We start from the raw sequence: 23,985 nt of genomic DNA on the forward strand, positions 1-23,985 counted from the left end.
TTGAACTGGAGCACTTGATCTTGAAAGGGCCTACTGATTACCTGATAATGTGACCAAAAATTATTAAAACAATAAAGAAATAATTTAATGATGTGTATTATAATATTGTAAGATAATGAAAAATAAAATGGTACATTTAGTTATTGTGTAAGTAAACGGTAATAGTTTTCTTATAGTGTCATGGCATGAGCGACGAGTTCGCGGAAACCTGTAATATTTCTGGTTTGCGAACGACTCAATCAATTTCGACTTGCGTTATCGCGATTAACTACGTCATAACATGTTTTTAGATTTAATTCATGGCGTGTTTCATAATAAATCTAAATTTATATTTTGTTCGTGGGAAATCAATAAAAATTCATAGTATTATCATTGATTAAATATACATTGTATATTTAATCAATGGTATTATATTATATAAAGTTCCTGTTCCGCTGTTTGTCCACATCTTCAATTAGTTAATACCTCCTTATCGTTACAACTTTACTTGGTGTAATTTGTATTCATTACACGGCGATGACACGAACGAAATTCGCAGCCTACTTCATCATTTATTGAAATTTGAATTAAAAATGTCTTTCAAAAAACTATCTAGTGGGTGTGAAACACGGAAAAAAACAAAATGATGAAAATATATAAAAAACTTCCCAAAATGAATGGATTTTGCTCAAAAACAAGCAAATTACCAACCAACGGTATGTTTTAAACTATTACACATTATTAATGTCCGCATTTGTGTTCAAAAAAAGTTGAAATATGATACTAATAATCTAAACTTACTAATATTCTCCATATGGACAGTATTTTGTTAGAAGGGCATTTACCAGTTTAGTATTAGAATGGTAATTTCATTAAAATATAAAAGTATAATAGATATTTTAATTGTTCTTTATTAATTATATTAATTGTTGTATTTTTAAATAGGTGTATGGAAAAATATAAAGTTACTAAAAAGACTTATTCGGTTATACCGACCACTAATAACAATTAGTTCTAAAAGACGTACGTAGAAATGAAAATGTTAAAATGGTTAATGCCACTATTATGTATGTTTTTAACATACAATACATAAACTTTTTTAAACTTATTTCAAATAAATAATTATATTAAATTAAATTAATTAATTAATTTTAGGCAATATTATAAACAATTTTAGTTCTAGGGAGTCTCTGTTTAATAATCCGTATATACGAATGTTCTATCTTTAAAATTGAATCAGTTTTTTTTCTGAAAAAAGGTAAATTTTGATGAACTCCGTTTTAACAAAATATCGTCGGTATATTGCCTTAATTTATTTTATTTTTTTCAATTTTTATATTGTATGATTGAGTTTTGTAAGTATAAATTAATATTTATTTATTTTTTTGCAAAATACATATTTTTGTATGCAGTTTTACCTGAATATATGGGTGACTTTATTCGCTTTGATAAAAACTTGGCTACAGAATTAATATCAAATAACATACGCACAGAAACAAGATAGGAGAGTTGCACAGTTTTAATGCTGAAATCTGTAAGTTAACTGATGATGATGAAGTAATTAAAAGTAAAAACCCCCGGGTAAATTAACTTTCTCAAAATTATAATTATATGGAAATAGAACCTTTATTATTTATTTTTAACATCGAATTAATTATTTATGTAGTTTTTTTTCTAAACATTTGAACAACTTATTTTTCACTGATGAAAAATTGAATAAAGAATCTGACGCCACTGAAGACCCAGAAGACAGCAATGACTGTGGTGAGTGTTCATAATTAATATAATAAATTAACATAAGTATGTAATAATGTATTTTTATATATTTGTATTAGAGGTTTTGCCTATAGGTTACAATTTTCTTTTTTACAATTTGTAAATTTAAATATTCAATGCTTCAAATATTTGTTTTACGAACATTTTACTTAGATATTTGGAATGTAAAAATAATCTACCTTGTCATTTTTATGTGTGTACAGTAGGCTAGTGTTTTATTTTTTATTGGGGGGAGGCTATAATTTTTTTGGTATAATTTTAGATTCTGAGTTAAACGAGGAATGTATTAGTTTTACCATGATGTGTGTGTTTTTTGTGTGTGTGTATATGATCAATTTTTCTCCTCGAAAGAATTCTTTTTTGAATGAAATAACCATCAAAAATATCTTAAATAATATATAACATACTGTCTATAAAAATCGTATATTATAACTCCAAAATATGAAATTACAGAGACTCAATTTATCGGCAAGATTTCCAACCGACCGAGGAACGTTTAAAAGTTCCATAAGCCATAAATTAAAAAGTAAAATTTTGAACATGCGCCTTGTAAGCCAGAAATACATTTTCCTCTAAATGACTCGAAAAGAAAATTTTAAAAAAACTATTATTACGTGAGATTAAAAAATCATAGACTTAGTCCAAGGCCATCGTTTTGTTATTCCTTCATTTAGGACCGTGGTTCTCAACCGGTGTGTCGCGACATACTAGTGTGTCACGTATTACTTTGGAGTGTGTCGCCAAAATATTATTAATTAAAATTATAAGCTTTCAAAGTATGAACGTATATTATAACGGAATCATGATGAAATAATAAAAGCCGCATATAAAAAAAAATTATAATGATATTTTTATTGATTCTTATTTTTTAGAAATATCATAAAATATAACGTTAAAATCTAAATTTTGTATGTCTCAAAATGATTCATTTCGAATTTCTCTGTAAATTCAATACACAGGAATAATACGAATTAAAAATTTCGTTTTCTTTTCAACATCGTACATGTCTGAATCAGCATATTCGATATTGGAAATAACAAAAAGCAAAAAAAATATTGACAGTAAATTACGCGAAAGTTTATTAATCATTTTCCCATGAATCGAAGACCTATGTAGGCCTGCATATTTAAGAACTAATACTGTTTTTCATAAAACTTTCTTTAAACTTTTTAATTTCAATCAAGAAATTAAGACTTTTTTTTAAGTTTTAAATTTTTAAATAAAATTTCTAATAATAATAAAATCCATTAATTGTTTCAAGTGTGTCGCCATTTTTATAGATCCAAATTAGGGTGTCGTCTTACAAAAAAGATTGAGAACCACTGATTTAAGATATGGTTTACTGTGAAACTTGCTAGCTTTTTCAAATACAAATAATTGACATTTTAAAAAATAGTGGGTAGAAGGTATAAATGACTGGCAACATCTCTCTCAGAAAATAAATACTCATGAATTTTCACTGTTACACTTGAATGCTATGAAAGTTAGATGAATGTGGACAATAAACGTAACTATCGACAAAGAACTATCAAAAGAAGCAAAATTTCGGACATATATTGATAAAAATAGTTAAAATAATTCAACTGCGGGAAATACCGCTCTTAGGGACAATGAAAGAAAGCAATATTCTGAAAGCAATTTTTTTAGAACTATAAAATTAGTAGTCGAATTACATCCTATTTTAAAATCAGTGATTGACAATGAAAATAAATTTAAAATTTAATATTTGAGCCCTACTGTTCAAAATTAACTAATATAATTAACTAAATATAATTAAAATTGCGATGAAATAAAAACTTGCAGTGCTGGATTTTAAATAATTATGGATACTACACAGGATATTACAAAAGTAGATCAGGTTAGCATTATAATTCGGTATGATAAAATTGATTATGAAAAACATGTTTTGCATATTAAAGAATCATTCATAAAATTTTACAAAATAGACCAACACGAATCGTTATTTGCTGTCAAAAAAAGATTAATAGACGTTTAAGAAATTCAATGTTTTTTTTTCAATTATTGGCACCGTTTTGTTTCAAATTTCAATAAATATGAATACTGTTATACTTGTTTTTATAAAATCCATATATTTAATATATTAATAACGAATTGAAAAATTTACATTCAAATACTGTACTAAATGTAAGAAATAAAATATATTTATGCTTCAGAAAATTGCTTTCTAATAAGTTTTTTACCAAATCTCAAACTGAACTAATATAATTTTTTGTTAAAAATGTTCAATGGGCTTTGTAAAGAAAAAGGAGTCTTCCTAATTACATTTAAGTATATGTACATGGAGTACCTAGACCAATTTGCACCGGGACACACAAATATCTAGCTACGACATTGGATGTAAAATACGTGCGTAAGCATACATAATTGTACTGCGGTATTACAATCCGTGGTCAATTGACTAGGAAACGAGTTTTATTAGGAAAGTGAACGTGTAATGGTATAAATAAAACATTGTACTGCGGGCCGAAGGGAAGTTTTAGAAAGTAACGAACTGCAAATAGATATTACACGGCGAGGGACAAGTAGGTCGAAAACGTATTGTGCACATAAAATACAATCTAAAATCTATAACGAGCCCGTGCATCGAACGTTATTTTAGGCGTACACGACGAGAGCGTAATGTAGTGTGTACACAACGGGCAGCATTGGTGTTATGCAAAACGAGAGCGCTGGGAAACACGCGATTTAAACCGAAACGGAAATCTTAAGGTCGAATGCCCCCACGGGGTCGACGAGAAACGAAAACGGAACATAAAATATGTATACAGTAACCATCTGACAGTGATGGACGTTCGACGGACGAGTATATTATTGTGAATATGAATAGTTAACTGTATGAACATTGACCACCGTAGTTGGCAAACGAGAGATGTTTTCAACGTAATATATTATCATTCACGTGAGACTTGATTGTAATGAACGCGACGTTATTTTAGTATACTCGATCAATTTGATAAAGTAATAATGTTGTAATTTATTTGATATTATTTTTTCTTCTTTAGGAGATGATCATATGTATATTCGGCCGTTCAACCTCGACCCACCAGTGCTTAACGGCACTTCGTTAATGTTCGATATTATACATTGTTTGGATCTGTTGCAATTTTTTCCGGTTTTATTTATTTTTATCGAAAAAAAAAGATCTTCATGATATAATCTCAATTTCAAAAAAACCACACGAAAAGGAAAAAAGTACTAAAATGACGTCGGGAGTCAAAAAAGCTTGGGAACGGCTGTTTAAGAAAATCTAAATGATAAATCGATTCTATTTAATTTTTCGTACGCATAAAACGAGTGATGAAAATAAAAACCAAAACAATATTTTTAAAATACATCGATCGACGATGAATTTGCGTTCACTTTGTTCTACCTCTACTACTACGTGTTATACTACACAAACACCGCGGACACACACATGTACAACAACGGTCTTTCAACTTTCACGTCACATTTTCACCCCTCGAGATTTCTCTCAAAGGGCCTTCGACGGAGCACGATTCCACACAATGCCGTTATTTTAATAACGGCCCGACGTGCATAAATTATTATGTTTATGACGTTATATAGCGCACGTTTTTGCACTGTTGATGAGTAGTGTCGGATGACAACACGTTTCCATTGTCTTTCTATGGGTCATAAAAAATCTCGGATGTGACAAATTCTTACTGCCATTGCCACTGCAGCAGCAAATCCGATTCGATATTATTATTACAACGGCAAAGGTCCCGGAAAGCGCAGTAGGACAAAATACTTAAACCATTCACATTATTTCCGTAAAATATGTTAAGCCGACACGTGTTTATTATTATCTAAACGGATTCGTGCGTTCTCATGCGTTTATGGTTGTATAATATGTTATCTAAGTATATTCTACGACGAAATCACTAAGGACATGATCAATTTATCGCTTTAGACACCTATTCCGGCTTATTTAGGGTCGGTTTTAAACAGGTTTTTTTATCATGTGATATTACGAACCATCGACCGTACATCGTCACTACGACGATTTAGAACGATATTGTTATGGCATTATGCGTGCCATGCTGTGTCGCGGAGAGAACTTTCGAGCCGAAGGTAAAACAAAGTTTTCCGGCCTTAAAGTACCATAGACAATAATACAATACGCGGAAACACTTTCAGTTTATTTTTTATTCCTCAATCATTGTTGTTATCTGTATAGCTTTAAAAATTTATCTCCTCTCGCTCGTGATATTATATGACACGGAAGAAACTAGTTTTTATTTTCATACCGATATTCAGTCACATTTTAACAAAATAAAAGGTTTTAACTATATGAATAATGCTGTAATAATAAAAGAAAATTAGAAAATAAAACAAACTATATGCATCTCATCTGGTATGTATACTCGTATTATTATATTTTGATGTTGTTCTAAATTTGAATTTTCCCGCTTTCTTTGCCACAAATTATTTTATTTTCTCATCCGAAATAAAATGGTTATTTTTTATTTTTAAATACATATGAGTTTCTACATTATTTACTTGCAAAACTTTTTTATACAATATTGTTAAATTATAATACTGCTATTATCCAAAGGAAGGGTCCATCGAGATACACAATTAATTGTGAATAATTAAAAAAAAAAAAAAATTATTAATACTTCATAAAAAACAGTGGTTACATGAGTTTTTCACTGCTCCAGTGCCAAATTGAGTCCAAATAGAATGGACTACGGGCACAAATATCGAGTACGCTATGGATCATAATGGTCTAACGCAGTGTTTCCCAACTTCTTTTACCCGCGGAACCTTTGCAGGAGCTTAAACGTTTTGTGGAACCCCAATATTTTTTCTATAATATTAATACAGACATATGTATTTTACACTTAAATGAGTGGGTTATCAGACACTTCCGACACAAGAGTGTCATTAATATAAAAAAAAACAAGACGGTTTTAACATTTTATTTTGTTTGTTATCTACTATTACAATATTATAAATGTACCTACATATCAAAGCTTAAAATGCAATATTTGCCTCTCATTACTTCGAAGATAGATTCAATGAGAAGATTGGAATCATTCCATAGTGTTTTTTCATAACTGTTTTTAAATCTAAAGTTATTCCTGAAAGTTGGATTTGTAAGTCCGGAGCCGCATATACTTAATTTCGAAACTTAGTCTTTGTATACGCCGAAAAGCTACAAACTACGAACCTCACATCGGGAAATGTTTCAATTCCAATTCTATGTTGAGTTCTATGTTCAAATCATAGTTCAAATCAAAATATTGCTAATTAATTTAAATTTTCCCAAATTTCTCACGGAACCCTTAGGTTCCACGGAACACCAGTTGGGAAACACTGGTCTAACGAATGAAAATACACGATTTTTCATTTTCCAATAATGTGTTACATCTAAAATAAAGTTACAAATTATATTTCATAATGAATAACGTAGGTATACATTGTACAGGCGCAGATCCAGGGGCTCATGGGAGTCATGACCCCCTCCAGAAAAACATCAAGAATAGGTCCTTCGTGTTTATTTAAAAATTAAAATGTGCATAAATTATGTTTTTAATTTTTTTCAATTAAATTTCTTTTTGCAATAAAAATATTATACTACATATTATATTTATAAATATTTAAACTATATCACCACTTGTTCATAAAACCATAATTTCCATCCAACTTCTAAGAATATTAATATTGATTATAAACTTATTGATAGACTATAATAGTGTTGGCGAATAAATATAAATATATTAGTAAATCTGCGGAAATTTTTGAGTATTCAGTCTTCGACGTAAAGATAACTTATAAATAAAATTACTGTCAATCCGTTGGCTGGTACCGAATTTCCGGGTACCTGGTTTCCGGACTCCAACCCCACATGCCGAATTGGTTCTCGTTTAAAAAAGGTATTTTATTAAGTATAGCCGAAATGGTTTCCGTTTAATTACGCACATTTTCCTTCTCAATTTTACAGGCTTAGGACTGTCAATTTTAAAGTAGGCTTGGTTAACAATGTGCGGTAATGTATATTAAAAAAAAAAAATGATAAAATTTATACAATTTTAAATCGTTGATTTCAATGCTGGCCCGACGGTTTTCGGGGCCCGGTGCAGAATTTTGCGGGCCTCATACAAATATATTAATTTATTAATTGTTTATATAAATTTTTGTTTTTTCGTATTATTACATAACTAAATATATACTATAACTTTATTTCGAACTGTCGTCGACGATAAACAATTTTACAAGTGCATGCGCGTATAATACTTCAAAGCTATGCGTAATTGGTACTATCTTAATTTTCATCGATAACAACCCGTTTACTGAGAAGACCACACGACCACGCGGGTGGCAATTCGCGTACTGGGACTATAATATTTTTATTTACAAATAAAGTAATAATCATAATATATAATTTGTTGGGCCCCAAGGGCGTATTTAGATATTTTTATTTTTTTTGATGGGGGGGTTGTGGTATTTTCTCCAACTGAAATTCCCCAATTCAGCCCATTAAAAACAAAAGTTCGAAAATTATTATACAAAATTTACCTATAATAGCGAAAAAAAGTAACAACTATACGACGTAAACCGATCACCGTGATAGTATTATCGGTCGTCGCCGTCACTTCTCGGAAATTATTTAGCTCATAGGGGTTCGTATAAAAATTGTTCGGTAATTGAGACGCCACAACGCGTATATATCAGTAAATCAATTCTAGGTAAAAGAAATTGAAATTACGATAATGTAGCAGTACCGTACGTCAAAATTAAGCACAATGTACCAATCTCAATGATATAATCGTTACGATCAAAATCGTCAGGCCCTTTACATGAATAACTTGTTTGTTGTTACTAATAATTCTTTATAAAATTATATTGAACTTTTACGATTTACATCTGATAGGACATCATAAGCAGACTTAATAAACAATTTCTGGATTTCGGGAAGGGGAGCTGAAGCCCTCTTAGCCACTCCATAAATAAACCCTTGTGGGCCCCCATAAGAGCGCGGGACCCGGTGCGGTTGCACTGCTTGCCCCCCCCCCTAGAGCCAGCACTGGTTGATTTGGAAGTCAACTAGTCATCACTTAAGTGTACGAAATACAAATAATAAAATATATGTTCAATTAATACACGCCATATCGATTCGAGTCAATAATCCTTATCCAACATTTGGATATTTATAAGTCTGTACGAGAACAATCTTCCCCCTCCCGGCTCTTGACTAGTTCGTGTGACCTATACCGGTACAAAAAGGCCGTTTTGCTGTCGTGTGCGAGCTCTCGTGCGGTACGGACCTCTCGCACGTTCGTGTGTTTCACCAGCGTCCTGCCCTTTTTGGTTGTGTTCATCGAAGACTGTGCATCTTTGTCTTGTCAGTGTGCATGTTACCGCTGGGTATTGTCACGGCTGGATGAGTAAAGCTGGGTGGACGTCATCGTTCTTTTTTGTATCATCGCTTTGGTCGTGCTGTCGAATCCAGTCCAGTTGTATCCGTCGCGGACAGGTTTCTTTTTCTTTTTATTATTGTTGTATTAAAAAATATTATTGTATTATTGCCGATACGGCTTCTCTGTTTATACATTTTGTATTATGTTTATTATTAGTCTTATTAGCTTTATAGTTCCCACCCCACGGACGTGCGTCCCTAATGCTGTATGTCATTAGTATTTATTTATAATAGTACGTCGGCGCTTTACGGCCCGTCATTTAACAAAAACGCGCATTCTTGTTTTCTTATTCGTACTAAAGTCACACGGTCTGTCGTACAAAATCCATTGATTTCCTTGGGGTATTTTGGGTACGTGTTGCCGTCATTCGGGTCAACCTCACGGTAAGGAACCCGTTGACAAACAATATAATAAATACATTTTAAAACCACTGATTTGCAAATTTGAAGCTAACTTTCTTTAAACATTCAATTCTCATAATATTCTTATTAATGTACTTAGTCATACAATTTTCCAAGTATTTGTTATTTCTTTCCTGTTTGCTAGTAATTTGCTAGTCTCTAATAATCTATATTATATCTATTATATTTCTATACTCTATCTTATGATAATATAATAATTGTGTCTATATGTCATACATATAGCTTTTAAAATTTTGTTTTTTGCTCTCTATGAACTGTTCCGCCTAACCTGTGTACAAATGGGAACCAATTCGGCTATACTTAATACAATAATTTTTTCAAACGGAAACCAATTTGGTTACTCCCAATCCGTTACCCGTATGTTTATATAATATTATACCATATACTTGCTATGCCACCGCTAACCGCTAATTTAGGTTCTAATAACTTGTTAAAAAATACTATACATGCGATCATTCTCTTAGGCGTCTTAAAATGGTTTAAGGCTTCGTTTAAACACGGGAAAGGAACGCTTTGCTCAATATTCACAAGAATATACCCATAAATGTTGATAATATTATTTCTAAATTTGGAAAAATAACACAAAGAAGATGAAACTTTGTTATTTAATTTTAAAAATTAAAAATTTCATATATTCATGACGTTCTAATTTGAATTAATAATTTACTTTTATTATTTTGTAATTGTGTATTATCTTTTTGTACTTTTGAAAAAATGACCCCCCCCCCCCCAATTTGAGTTATAGATCCGCGTCTGACATTGTATTCTATACACTATATTGTGATAGTTTTATTATTTCTCTCAATACATTATATTCTCTCGGGAATTTTATTTTGATTATTATCTTAAAGCTAATTAAATTGTTTGTAATACCCGAAATATGTCTCGGGAATGCTTCCTGTTCGAACAGGCTATAGGCACGTACTGATAGTACCATTTCTGGTCCACCAATTAATTATGTATACCGCGTAGTAGTGCCTATTTAACGATATTTTCGAGGAGACCATTTGAGTTCTGGAAAGTTTACTACATACAGTGAAACTTCCATGTAACGAAGTCTCATTGGGAACAAATAAAATTCGTAGTATACAGGAATTCGTTAAATAGAATTACATAAAATATCGTTATACAAAAATTCGTTTTATGAAAATTTCATTGTATATAGTACGTTTGATCGGATTATTCTCTAAAAAGTCTTTCCGCGAGCCTTCGACTCTGTTAGCTTCGCATCGGTTAGCGTATTGTTCACTATATCGGTCCAGTGGTTAATCACTTATTACTTACCGCATCTTTTGGATTGGCGTAGAGATCCAATTACATCGAATCCCCATCTTTGGCCATTCCATTCATTGTTTTTGGACAAACATTCTAGTAGAATATATTTGCTGATCCTGGGATAAAGGACATCCATTGTATTCCGGCTGGTCCTTGTTGGTCCCTCCGCCGCCGCCACCTCTGGCTGGTCCTTCCTCCCCCTCTCTTCCTGTTATCCAACCCGCTATGCAACCGCAGCGTTATCGTTTTCGTATACGACCGACTTGCGTTCTAGCCATAGATATATATATTAAACTAGATAGCCGACTCCTTTTAATCGTTGAAGTCTGGCAGCCATATGCAGTTTGGGCAATGTTTACACTTTGTTATCATTATTGATCATAGTGATAAGTAACTGATTATAAAAAATCGAATTTCAAATATTTAATTTTTATTATTCTATTGGTCAAAAATTAATATTTATTACTGTATAACACTCAAGTACTATAACTGAGTGCCCAATGCCAGTAGTGTATATTGGCCTGTGAAAATTTAGCAATTGTAATAGAATACTGTAAACAATTGCATAGGTAAGCCTACAATTTTCATTTTCAAATCTAAAAATGTACAATTACCTATTTATATAATGTATATTGTAAGTAATATTTATTTAATGTTGCACATACAAAGAAATCAGGTTAAATTAAATTAATTAATATAATATAATAATAAAAGATTCAATAAATTATCAAGTGTTAACACAATAATACATATATATATATATATATATATATATATATATATATACATATTTACATAAATAATTAACTCACCATAATGTGTTTGGATATAAAAACTGTACAATAAATATAATTCAGTAATGTTACAGCAAAAAATAAGAGGACTTTCAAGTCACAGAAGTTTACCGTTAAACAAAAAGCAATTTGAATTTTGATTAATTGATATCACGAGGATTGATAACATTCATATTTTGTAAACATTGCCCAATCTGCATATGGCGACCAGGCTTCATATTTGTATGTATAGCCTATACATAGTAGCTATCTAGTTTAATATATATATCTGTGGTTCTAGCGAACAAAAATGATAAGATATATTTAAAAAAATATTATCAGGGTATGATGTATTGAAAACAAATAATTTTAGCAGGTAAAGAGAAGTTGAAATATATTGTACATAAGTTAAGATTTATTTGTTCGGTTTGCACATTTTAAATATTATTGAAATATTTTTTCTTTAAAAATAATATCTGCTATCAATACATTTTAGATAATAATAAATAACAATAACCAAAGTATTTATATTTCTTAACATATCCATGACTAATAAAAATTAATTTTAAATAAGTAGGAATATTTGGGGGCTTTTGCAACTTCTGCTACCGACATCGAACCATCGTTGACCCAGAAGTTTTCAAACTTAAGTTTGCTTAAGTGGGATCAAACATTTGAGCCGGCTCCTGTAAGTTTCTGTCCGTAATTCGTACTTCTTTCACTTTTTATACTTTTTTACTAAAATCTGAGACAAGAGTTAGAAAAAGCGTGTATTGAGTTGTGGTGCTATCGCGCGCTGCACGCGCATCGAAATATTAATGATAACAGCTCCTGCATGCACAATATCATGACGGTTAAATTCTGCTTTTAGCATAGAGTAATATTATATTACTCTATGCTTTTTTGACACTCTTGCGTGTTGCTTTGTTGCAGTATCGTTCGGTAGAAGAGATATGCCTCCGTGGATGACCGGTAAATAGCGTATGCTATTTTATCATACGTTATCATCATATAAAAAAAAAAAAAGAAATAAATAATACGCCCAAAAATAACGACTGCTATTCAGTGTATTCATAACTTTGATTATGTTTCAGTCTAAGTTAAAGCCATCGTCTCAGTGTCAGAGTTTCATAAGTCCGCGTATCTAGTCGTAAGGTGGTGACACTAAAGCATTTATCTTCATTGTGTTGTCCACGGTGGCCATAACCTACATGGAAATGTCATCGGCATTGACTCGTTTTCTATCGTTTGGTCCATATTCGTGTATACACGCAAAGTTTGTGAACTCATCGTCCGTTTACAACCTTTTTTATAAAACCACGTTTTCGTTCGTTTTTGTGCTGTGTCAGCCTTTTAGTAAGTGTCGTTTTGCGCATTTTATTGTCATTTTGTTTATTATTATATGGTTTCCCTTGTTTCAGCAGCGATTGTGAATAACGTGGTTTAATGCATTGTCGTCTTCCAGCACTGTAGAATTGTGAAATTCATCGTGAGCAAGTGTTGACATACAAGTTTATGTGTGGGGTAATTTTTATACCTTTTTGTTGTATTCATTCTAAAATAATTGCGGACCCTTGCGTTCGACGGCTTGATTAAATATCATAAAAAAAATGTCCAGGTTAATAAATATCTAAATATTTTTGAGATAGACAAATTGATAACCTATGGATTTTTATATAAATAAAATAATAGATACCTACTTATCTATTTTGTTTTTAAATTATTTTTATCTAGTTAAATCTCAAAACTTAAAACCGACCAATACTTTCATGTGACTATGTTGTAGATGGCGAATTTCATCCAGTGCACCAGGGATGTGAGCAATACAAATGAATTTAATACAATAAAGGCACAGCCCCTGCGTGCATGCAACCACTGAACCACAGTCACGAACGAAGATACAAGTTTGCAGCGTAGGACGAAAACCACATTAAATCACAATTGATGCTGGTAAGTGAACACCCTAAAATATGGTAACGAATAAATGTAAGGCAATGAAGTTCTGTAGAACAACACTCATCAAACATCAAAATAAAGAAAAACGTGGTTTAAACAAAAAATGGCTTAGTACCTTATAATAACACACGTGAACGAATTCGAGGTGCTCACAATGAAAAAAGACAAGAAACGAAAAATTAACTATACATACTCATAAATGTTTTTAAACGCAATAAATAACTGGTGAGCACCAATGAGACTAACACGAACTGACACTAGTCAGAACCAGTTTGAACAGAGTTCTTGATTTGCACGAAAATTGTCAACGAAACCATGAATATACTGAATGGATATAATATAATTGTGCTCTAAGAAAACATTTGTTATCTTACTCGTTCACCTGTTAAGATATTACCTTCCGATAACGTATTACAGATAGAAAAACAAAAGTAGTCAACAAATGGGTTATTGTTTATTCGGACGGAACTACGCGAATGCGCCTGTTCCGGTGCATCGCACCTGCGTCCAATGCCCAACGGATTTATGCGGAAAAATGCAGATAAAAAGGTCGAAAAACGGCACAGCGTTCGAACCAGGAAGCAAGTGATCCACTGACGTACGTGTCACGCAAGTGGCGTCCCACAAAATCGGCCGCGCTCTTTTTTCGATCGTGCACAGCCATCTCTGCGTTCGGTACATTTGTCCGTGCGAGTGTGTAAACGATATCGGTTTACCGACGACGTTTAAACCAGGGGTCGGTAACCTTTTGAACCACGCGTGCAATATTTATCTTTCAGATGTTTATCAAGGGCCACATTAAAAAATATTTTTACATATTATATATATTCTAATAATTGTATTGCTATTATATTTGATTATTTTACATAGAAATATGAGTGTAAAAAATACGAATGTTACTGGAAAAAATTGCTTTTAAGAAAAAATTTAATTTTTTGACAAATTAAACATAATGGCTTACCTTTGTTTTCAACGAAAAAGTATAAATCAACCCAAGAGTTATTAAACAAACGATGTTCATCACCAATTTTTTCTTTTTTTAGTCGCCATAATGTTTGGATTTATTTGTAAAACGAAACTTTATAAACGAAAACAGTCACACGTACGGGCGTAATCACAGTGTAATACTAATTGCTACAAACGCAAATTAAATATACCCATAGATAAAATATATTAGATACATATGTATTAAATACATAGATTAAATATATATAAGTGTATTTAATTTATCCTATGACTGAGTAGTGCAGATGTCATTATCTTCGACTCCGATTAGATAATAATTACAATTTTATAGATTAAACTGACTATATAACTATATAGAATAAACATCAACTATTAACGATTAGATTAGATTTTATTTATAACGAAAAAAGAATTGAATAGTAATGAAAATTATATGAAAAATTTTATTGAAAAAAAATAAAACAAAAATTAACCACCTTTGTGCGGGCCATGAAAAATGGCTTCACGGGCCCCAAGTTGCCGACCCCCGACAATTCGGTTAAACAGTTGGATACGGATCGATGAAGAAAACGGGCTGCGGTTGAGATCGGCAATGATTTTGGTGTCTCTGGTCGAATCATGTGATTACATGTTTTACATGACCAATTACGTGTTTTTTGTGCCATAATTTGTAATTTTTTTTTTTTTTTTGTGTGTGGCTACAGCAACTCGTTAACCCTCGTTGTTGGTGACGGTATATTTTTAACATCTTTGTTGACGCGTAAGCGTTTTCGCTCGCCTAGTAAAACATGTAGTGGTTTTGATTGGAAATAACCAAAAAACACTACTAAATTATTTGATAAATATTAAAAACCTATGGTTATTATATTTATTAGGGTTTTTTTTATATCCACATGCGTACAATTTTGATTTCGTGATAATGACGGTGCATTCTTAAAACAACATTTGCTCGGAATTCTATAAACACGTTTGTAAAAATAAAAAAATAAAAAAAATGTTATGGCTGAAATGTTAACGACGAAGAAGCATCGTAATATGCAAACGATCAAAAGTACTAATAATATGTAATAAGGAAAGAGAGTTTTAGTTTCCCGTAAACCATCGACTTGACTATCCGAGTTGTTTGAAACTTACGGCAATACAGTATAACACATGTACATACTAATTTTAGTCTCTGTGCATTGTTGTTTCCGATCGACTCGTACCTTTCCGGTTGAGACTACAAGAAGCACTAGTGTTACACCAATACACTACTGCTATACATCGAACGTATTCTCGAACGCGAGACACCATGGATTCACTACCATGCACATCAGTATGGGACTTGGGCTTGCCGACAACACCAGTGGACATGAGCCCTGAGAACGTGAACTACAGCCTCAGCGACATGGTCAGGGCCAGTTGGTGAAACTGCGCGAAACGTTAATGTCTAACCTGAAGGAAAACATTGCGAATGATCGCAGATCTGCTGGAGACGTAACGATCGAAATGTTCGTAGAAAAGTGTTTGGGCGAAATGGAAAAGGATGCATTGAGGAAATGCATAGTAGCCAAGATCTACTGCGAAGTGATGAGTAGAACGGTACGTGTATATCTGCTCTGTGGTACCCGGAATTCACCCCTCTGTCCAAACACACACACTGTGTAATTCGCGATAATGGTCAGAGTACGGAGTAGCACTTAAAAAAAAAGAAAAAACCTCGCACTACTTTCGACTCTTTCTGTCCGCGGGCGCATTAAGGACTCCACGTGGATGCACTAAAACATCTAATACGACAATATTACGCTAATGATTCGCAATCGTAATGCTTTCTATGGGTAAATATATAGACGAAGTGAATAACAGCACGAGCTCGTCAACCGGCTGATGACGACGATCATAGCGCATTCGAACAGTAGGAATCGTGAAACTGCATCGATGATGGAGATCGCTGCTGTCGACGTCGACGAGGAACCGCAAAACCTCTGTGGCTACGCGTATCAACTTCCAATCCTAACACTGACACAAGTCTTCGGTTACTAGATTATGAGCATTATTAAGGTGCGTTTAGACGGCGCGAGTTTGACTCGCGAGTATGACTCGTGAGTCATACTCTCGCATCACTACCGTGAGCGAATCCCACGAATCTGATTCATGGTGAGTCGTGACTCACCTAGATAAAGGGTGAGCCGTCAGTATCCGCGAGGCAGCCATGGCAAATGTTCCTACTGTGAGTCCTATGGTACCACCTCGTGCGGCTGCAGCATTTGCCTTTATTGCAACCCATATTTAAAAAAAAAGAATTGCAAGTCGGCAAAAACGTCAACGCCGTTGGTGGATAAAAGAAATATTTTGCCAGCGATTTCAATACGGAAACTGGCTAATGAGGGATATGCAAGTCGAATTAGTTGATGACCTCATCATGAATTTTACGCGCATGACATCTTCGCCTTCAATGCTGAAACTGGGAGTTGTAAATATGCTCCAATTTCTCGCCAGGCATCCTCTCGCTTGTTTTTATTGTGATACGCCTTTTCTCGCAAATTCCACAAAATAGGATATTTTTTATATGTTTCAATTAATTGAATACATTTAATTTGATCCATTTTGATGATGCGCACAGACAAATAATTAAAACTTTTACACGGCGCGAAACAAAAGTGCGAATCGCCTTTGACGCGCACCTCGAGACCGACTGACTGACGGCTCACCGCGCATTCGCTTCGCGAGTCGTGATTCGCGTTCTACAGCCGTCTACACGTCACGAGGATTGATGCGCGAGTTTGACTCGCGAGTCAAACTCGCGCCGTCTAAACGCACCTTTACAAATAAAAACTAACACTTGTTAGATAGACAACTCACGACCCTTAACGGTTAACTCCCGACCTCGTGGAAAACGAAAAATGTCTTTGCCCCAAAGCATACGTTATTATGTTTCGTTAAAATAAACGTTTTATTTACGCTTGCAGATCAATAGGGTGAATAGGGCATTATGACACACGCCACTAAGAATTTCAAGTGCACATCAATATTTCCGGGATCGATAACAAAGGACATTGTGGACCCGAGTGTCGTGCTACCCGAGATAATTAACATCATTATGAAGGAAAAAGATATTAGCACTATGATGGCTATGACGCATGAATTCCGCATGAACATGAAAAGACTACCCCAAGCCATGTGAGCCCGGATAGACCAGGAGCTAAACCAGATGTTTGTTTACTGCCTTGATCTCGGGTATCGACCGATGTTCCTGTCCATGGAGAAGGAACGGATAATTTCTTACGATAGGATCATGCGGTTGGTCTTGGATCGCATGAAACCATATTTTGACCTCGAGCGAATCGCCAAGACCTTTGACTTTGAGATCCTTAAGTCTAACTCATATCGAGGACCATGATGGATAGCGCCAGCGACCCGAGTACGATACTTTATTATTTTATTGTTACGTGGCAAAAGTGATTTGATGTTTTTCAGTATGTTCTAAACATTGGCGCAACTAGACATTTGAACTAGGGGGTGCTTAAGCTCCAGATTTTTTAATATATCGATTGATATATTATTATTAGCAATCATAAATAATAATATAAGAAACTTAGAAATGTCTCTAACACAACATACGTAATATGTAAATGTAGTGTTTTGAGTTACCTACAAACACTGTAACCTAAGACGATTTATTATAAATCTTAGTATCCTAGTAGACTGTGCTGTGTTTGTTGTGGTATATCGGCGTATCACCCGTATGCCAGACGTCATAATGACGAGACTATTTCCGTCCCTCGGGAATAGCAGATTATATTAGTATGTTAGGCACTAATATACCATATAGATATATTTAGCACAGACTATTTAAAATAACTTGACCGCTCCGGCATCCTTATCTTTACTAAATTAAAATCAACACATCCAATTCAACATTATAAATAACAAAATGTTATATTACAAAAATTACTATTATGTTATAATTGTAATTCGATAAATATTCAACTTTTTTATTACATTTTTAAACGATTTTTTAGGGGTGCTGATTTTGACTTAGGGGGTGCTAAGGACCCAAAGCACCCCCCTAGTTGCGCCAATGGTTCTAAAACATTTATAAAACTAATAATCATCGTCGTCGTTACACTGTTTAAAAAGTTGTCATCACCATTATATCGACTGCTCGATTTTATTTTATTTTACTATTTCTCTTAAAGTTTATAGCCTAACTACGAGTGCAAGTCTCAATCTATTGAACACGACTGCATTTGGTATGTTCTTACACGAAATATATCAGGTTACATATGTAAGTGCTATATATATACGAGATATCTCGTGCAGGAAATCGCATTCACCAAAAATGATACCTACTCTCTTAGATTTTCGGGCATTCCGTGTAAAATAGTATAATGTCGAGCTTTCTCTGTTAAGTCCTTCACATACTGTTCATATACCGTTGCCGGTCGTTTTAATTCTGTTCCTCTGTGCATTTTTCTACCAACGATTTTTATGTCAATAATTATTTATAAACATACAATGTACACTTACGTATTACTAACTTGCTGTTTTTTTGATTTCCTAGCTGAAAGCACGATAAACCAAACCATAGATGGTTTTTTCTCCGGGCACCCGTACAAATCCGTCGATCAGTTCAAAGCCACCAACGGTTATTTTAATCAAAAATAGAGAAATATTATACATGATAGAGAGAAATGGCGTGAAGTTGTGATGGTGGCAAAAACTCTTATAGAGTAGATTAAGCCAGAAGAAGAAGAAGCAATGGCTTACATTGCATTTTTGCTTTGTACGTAAACTTGGATTTTGTGAAACGCATAAAACTTTGCCGGTTGACTTGGCTGTGACACCACATTAATCAGGCCCGTTGGCCTCAATTAAGACTGCAATTATTTATTGTTCTTAATATATATATATATATATATATATGTATTTTTATTTTTTGTTAAATTGATATATTGTATTATAAAACCACGTATTTTGCGTCAAAAAGACTTTCATTGTGTTACAAAAATGTCAAATAAAATGTTTCTTGTTGACATAAAACCTTAATCCGATCCTTGTTAAAGTATGATTATATAGTATTCTATCGTATATGGTGGTAAGATATTATATACAACATTAAGTGAACAACGGATGGGTTTCGTATAATAATTAAATGTATCGCGAAACGGAACTGACTAAGTAGCCGATGACACCTTATTGTGGTTCGTAAGTGATTTTGTAAGTTTTACAAGTTCGATTGTTGACGACCATAAACGACGAAAGCACTTTCCATTAAGAAAACGTTGCCTCGAGATGAGCTCACGTGTATACAAGATAAGTACAATCCAAATAATGGTTACGTGATAAAAGTTTAAGCTGTTGTTTTTATTTATGTTTTAACTATAACTTGTTATGTATAAAATATTAAAATCTTAATATTTAACTGTTATATTTTATGTAATGTGAATTTTCAGTTTTCTAATTTTGGTTCAATTGTAAATAATAGTTATAGATATGTCGTTTACGATAACTATAACGCAGCGGGGCACATCGGGTCGGGTAGCAGGTAGAAGATAGGGGGAGGACCAGTCAGTGGCGGTGGCGACAGCGAAGGGACCAGCGGGAACCAGCGAGGACCAGCTATCGGTCGTATACGTTAACGATAATGCGGCGGTGGCACAACGAGTCGGGTAGCTGGTAGAGAGGGGGGATACCAGCCAGCAGCAGTGGCAGCGGATTGGGTGGGAAGGAACAATCAGCGGCGGCGGCGGCGGTGGAGGGACCAACGAGGACCAGCTATCGGTCTTATACGTTAAAGATAACGCAGCGGCGGCGGCGGGAAGACCAGCGAAGACCAGCAGAACTTGCAGGAGAAAATGGATTTCCTTTGTACTAGGATCGGCAAATATATACTACTTTTGTACTTTCAATTCCATCGTTTGTGCTCAACCCTTTTCCAAGCTATCCGACTTTGAAAGTTGGGGAATGTGTACCCCAGCTACTTCCCTTTAAAATAATAATAAAAAATAATTCTTCGCGTGTCGTTGTTGATAACTGTTTACATAATTATTTTTTTCTCTTTGGTCTAGCCGTAAAAACCAAATAAATTATTACAATCGAACGAGGAAGCAAGGGTTCACTTCTTGACTAAAATGTTATACTTTTGGCTGCATTTTTCACAAACTCAATAAACAAATATTTACAAGCCATCTTTTTAGAAAAAACTAATTTCGTATTTTGGAGGTAATATTTTGTATTTTTAAGACTTTTTTTAACCTCCTGAAAGCTACTCTAACTTCCATCTATACATTGATAGATTAAAATAATTTAGTATCAACTACGTTAAAATAATTTTACAATTTCATACTATTCATAAAACAATTATTTTACTATTTAAATAGTTTTAAGAAATACAATAGTTGAAAACAATAATCTATATTATAAATTTTTAATGAATGTTAAACCAAATAATATCAACAAATCAATCTGATTATATAAATAAACGTAATTAAGTGACATTAAGTGTTCAGAAATAACGAATTATTGGATATATAAACAACTATATTATACTTGTATGAGTATTATATTTAATTAAATTATTAAAAAAAATAAAAAATATTTTAAAAATTAATATGTTAAATTACACATATAACACCATTACTATATTATGTATATAAGTAACAAAATATTTACTAAATTAATTTAATAGATTATTAATATGTAAAAATTTGATTTATTCGATAATAATAATTTACCATAATAACCAATTTGAATCTTTGATCATTCTTTATGTCCAAAATATAAATATGTGGATAAAGATTTAATTAAGTAATATCGGTTTCTTTGACAGATAACCAAGACCGCATTAAAGGGAGGCACTGGCTACAACTGCTCCGGGCGCCAAAATTTTGTGGTCGGAAATTTGCTCACTTGTGAATTATTGAACTTTTAAAATTATTTTGAAATTATTATTTTTTTTGTTTTTAATAATAGTATCATAAATTAATGTTAATGTATTTAATTCATTAATATATATTATTAGTCTATTTATAGCAATATAGCTATCAGCGATCCAGAATATTATTAATATACCTAATATTAGTTCCCAAATTTGTTGTGATAATGTCAATAAAGTTTTTTATAATAATACGGCGTATTATGTTATCGCGTGCGGCGTATATACAAACTATACAAAAATAGCATTGATTTTAGAATATCTAAAAGGTTCTTGAGGATCTATCTCCTATATTTTCCGTGGGCAGGCCCCTTAGAGGGCGCCAATTTTTTTTGGGGCCGGGACGCAATATGTTTAAAAACGGCATTGCAGATAACAACCGTACCTATACTAGATATAAAAAAAAATATATTTTCATAAGAACTAACTTAACATGTAGTATGGAAAACTGATAAACTATTATATATTTACTGTAAAATGTGAATCATAAATAATTGGTTTTTCAATTAACATTCTATTATTTGTAAGACCATAAATAACACTTGTAGTACTACTATTGGATACATTATATCACATAAAAGTATAACATTTTAATATATATTATAATATTAAAAAACCGTTGTTCTTATTATAAAATAAATATAATGAACCAATTGTTATTTGTATTTTTTTTAACTAGGTTATAAAATATCAATATAATAATATTTAATAACATTTTGAACGATTATAAAATAAAATACAAAAACTATAATAATGGTTACAAACCTTTGATTTCTCTTTAAATTATGTCACTATATCTGAATACTACAAAACAATTTACTTTTCTAGAAAACATTTGTATACCAGGGAAAAAATATTCTATTTTATTCAAATTTCATAGATTTAACAAATTTTATTTCTCAAAACTCATTTTTTGATTTTGCACTTTTCTCCAGCACATATTATGTTTGAAAGTAGAATATGGCTCACAATTCATTTTGGTTTTTACAGCTATGAACCAAAGAAAATAATTTTGTGGACAGTTATCATTAGAGACGGGAGAAGAAAAAAATATTTCTACAAATGGAAGTAGCTGGAGTACATTTAATTCTCCAACTTTCAAACTTGTATTCCTCTGGAAAGAATTGATCACAAACAACGGGATTGTAAGCACAAACCAGCACAAACAAATGGCATAGTTTTGGTTTTGAATTTCCAAAATGTAGGAGCCATGTCCCTGTAGCTCCGATTGTTTGTACTCACATAATACAAAGATAATACAAAATTGTTGACATCCTCACTGCCTATAAGGATTTATACAAATCACAAAATTTTACAAAAATAAAAAACAACTTCATTAATCCAACAATAATAAGAACTAAAAAAAAAACAAAAAATAACATATTATCAAAAAATTATACCATTATACGGCGGAGGGGGTCCAACCTGCCATTAATAAAAATGTTTGCGTTTTTTACCTTGGTGGAAATGCTGTAAGGATAAATTTGGATGGTCCTCAAACTAGTATACATTTTTGCTCTTTACCGAAACGAGTTCACGTCACTAATTTTATCGCGCACGGCACTCGATTACGTTGAATCCGTCTCGTACGTCCGTTTTACGGAAACAACGAGTTTTCCGAGAAACGTGGTAATCGGTAAGATTACCGCGGTTGCTGTGACATAGCGAAGCAAACACGGAACATTGACCGCGGTACTATGAGCACCATCGCAGCTCAAAACTGCGCGCACAACCTCGTTCCAGTTTCGTCCGGTTTCGCACCGCAACCGTCGTTCCCGCGTCTCGTTCCTTTCATATTTTCCATTTTTTTTTTCTCTTCGCTTTTCCCTTTTCTTTCCCGTTCGCGTTGTGCGTTCGAATCGCTGCATCCAACAAATCTGACCGCGTACGCTCTTAACGGCCTTATTGCGTTCTTTGTGCGAATCGTACGCGTATCGAGTGCTGCCGTGTCACGCGAATCGATCGAAACCGTTTAATTGTTATCTTTACGCGAAATGTTGACGACGCGGTGTTCGGTTTTTTTTTTCTCATACCCGCCAACCGAGCATAGTAGACCAAGAGAGTTGAAACACACGGAAAAAAATGAAGAAAATGTAAGTGAAAACATATGTACAAGAACCTGTGATACGGCCGTAAAATACATTAACTACTGGAAACGCAATTTCGGAGGTAAATCTACCGTGAACAACGGTATAAAATATATACGGATAAATTTCTATAAAATAGATCATCGTTTCTCTAATAGAGTTTAAACAATTTTTAATGAAGACGTTTCACAAAATATCGAACGTCTACACCAGTATGCCCCCAACGGAAAACCTATTATTATCAAACGGCTCATTAAAAGTTTTTATCTCTTTCCGTGTATCAGCCTGCCTACGGTACCTATTGATGGGGTTTGCAAGCGAATTATTCAACGGTTTTACGGCGACTCGACTGCTCGGCAAAAGAAATTGGTAAATTATTATTGAAAC

General features: G+C 33.1%; 1 long non-coding RNA gene across 1 annotated transcript; it reads left to right on the plus strand.

Moving 5' to 3' along the window:
* The first annotated feature begins 9,039 nt into the window (after positions 1-9,039).
* Positions 9,040-19,449, plus strand: LOC112683713. The gene is made up of 6 exons (XR_003148614.1): positions 9,040-9,259; positions 12,768-13,029; positions 13,095-13,197; positions 13,460-13,623; positions 17,544-17,995; positions 19,139-19,449. It is a non-coding gene; the product is annotated as an uncharacterized LOC112683713 (long non-coding RNA).
* The last annotated feature ends 4,536 nt before the right edge of the window (positions 19,450-23,985 follow it).

This window comes from Sipha flava, unplaced genomic scaffold (genome assembly GCF_003268045.1).
Source record: "Sipha flava isolate LNK unplaced genomic scaffold, YSA_version1 104_pilon_pilon, whole genome shotgun sequence".
Classification (NCBI taxonomy): Eukaryota; Metazoa; Arthropoda; class Insecta; order Hemiptera; family Aphididae; genus Sipha; species Sipha flava.